The sequence below is a fragment of the Sparus aurata genome, chromosome 22 (genome assembly GCF_900880675.1).
Source record: "Sparus aurata chromosome 22, fSpaAur1.1, whole genome shotgun sequence".
Taxonomy (NCBI): Eukaryota; Metazoa; Chordata; class Actinopteri; order Spariformes; family Sparidae; genus Sparus; species Sparus aurata.
Window position 1 is genome coordinate 3,566,694 of NC_044208.1, and position 1,850 is coordinate 3,568,543.

Consider the following 1,850-nt stretch of genomic DNA (forward strand, 5'->3'; position numbering starts at 1 on the left):
AATGCTGCCACTGCGTCCTTAATATGTTCTACATGCCAAGGAAGGCAACATACGGGCACTAGCATCTCCACTCAAAGACTCAAAACTTTCATAGATTTTCCTTCTGCTATTGCTCTGGAATTTACAGTACTGAAGTCTTCAAGCTCTTTTATCGCTTTTGAATGTGTCGTCCCGCAAACCTTGCCATTCAGTAAGGAGGTGCATGAAGACGTGCACCTGCGAAGAAAGGGCACCCGCAGGTTTCCGTAGTGAAGTGTTTATCACGTTCGCCTCACATGCAAAAGGTCCCCGGTTCGAAACTGGGCGGAAACCCAACTACTGGCGTATTACTGGTGAGTGTGAAAATCAAACCCTTGTTAGGCAAACAGAAAACCCTACAATGTGAAGCACTGGGAACACCTCGACAAGTCCTGGTGCTTCTTGTTAACAGGGAGGCTTATTTGCTGGGCACAAGAACATACGTGTTGATGCCGTTTTACAGTTTCGGTCAATCATCAGTAGCTGGTAGAAAAGCCAACCCTCCCCGTCGGGGAATCGAACCCCAGTTTTTCGCGTGACAGGCGGAGATACTGTCCACTATACTAACGAGGACCAATTCTACTCATTAGCGGGCTGCTCGTCCCGTTTCAGCGGTTACTGAGAATATGCTGAGATTTACCACAAAGCGCTTCCGCTGAAGTGACAGTGACGCATTTTTTCTAATGTTCAGCTGATGTTATGCTCCCAATTGAGGTCCTGTTGGCCAGGAAGCGAAAGGACAGAACAGTAGGACAGCAGTAGAACTCACCATGGTCATTGGCCCGGAGCAAGTCGTTAGCGGCTTGGTGAGCTTGAGCTTTGTAGTTGGGGATCTGTCTGAAACCTCTTCATAAGGAGGCAGACTCGTAAGTGCGGAGCTGCTGTTGATGACTCTCAGAGTACAGTCGTTTACACCTCTCCAGCAGAAAGCAGTGTCGTTAGTGCCCCGCCGCTGTTGAAGACTTTCAAAGTACAGTTGTTTCACTGTCTTACCGCCTTTCTAGGCAGGCACAAAAATCCTCCACAGCCTCACTGCTCCACTTTTGTGATATCCTCATCACAACTTTAGAGAACTTTAAGTTGGAAAGAGTTGGTGGTGATATGTTCATCATTTTATTAGGCCTAACACCATTTTTGTAGCATCAGATAGGCTGGCATCTTGGTCCAGACTAATAAGCGGGAGGCATTTGGGCAATTTGCTGCCTCTACCTGTGACCAGTTAGCCAAGAAATGCTTCAGCAGTGAAAGTAACATAACTAGGACAGTAATCATTCCAGTAGAGGATACACACTCTAATCATAAAACACAAACCTGGTATCTACAACGAGTAAAGTGCACATCACACACTCATTCTACTGAAGGACACCTAAGGGACATCTTGAACTCGTGACTTTTATGTTGCAATTTCACTTCACTGGATAAAATCCAATGAAAGAAGCTTCAACATCAAAAACAGATTTCTTTACATGGAAACTTGTTGTTTCTGCCCTTCACAGTTAAGATCAGAAACAGCATTTTCCCCCTTTTGGTATATCTCAAATTATTTCAGAAGGTATATACTGGAGTTTTTTTTCTGTGAAAGGGAACATTATAGAGGTTATATTAAGCAAATAAGAAGCAACAAGGAAAAAATGGTGGTTTGAATGTGTAGGGAGATCATGATGATCCTCCACATGGCTTTGTTAGTGTGTGGTGACAGCTCGGGTGAGTGGACTGACCCACTCCAAGACGGCAGTGTCAGTGGAAATGACATGAATTCAATTGATCTTGGCTCTGCTGTTGGAGCAACCATGTATATAAAGTCTGACAAAGGGTCAGTTCCTTTCAGAGAG

General features: G+C 44.8%; 2 non-coding genes across 2 annotated transcripts; one reads left to right on the forward strand and one right to left on the reverse strand.

The window, feature by feature from the left end:
• The first annotated feature begins 239 nt into the window (after positions 1-239).
• trnav-cac (transfer RNA valine (anticodon CAC)) lies at positions 240-312 on the forward strand. The gene has a single exon. It is a non-coding gene; the product is annotated as a tRNA-Val (tRNA).
• A 207-nt stretch (positions 313-519) lies between these two features.
• Positions 520-591, reverse strand: trnad-guc (transfer RNA aspartic acid (anticodon GUC)). Its single transcript has one exon. It is a non-coding gene; the product is annotated as a tRNA-Asp (tRNA).
• Positions 592-1,850: the final 1,259 nt, after the last annotated feature.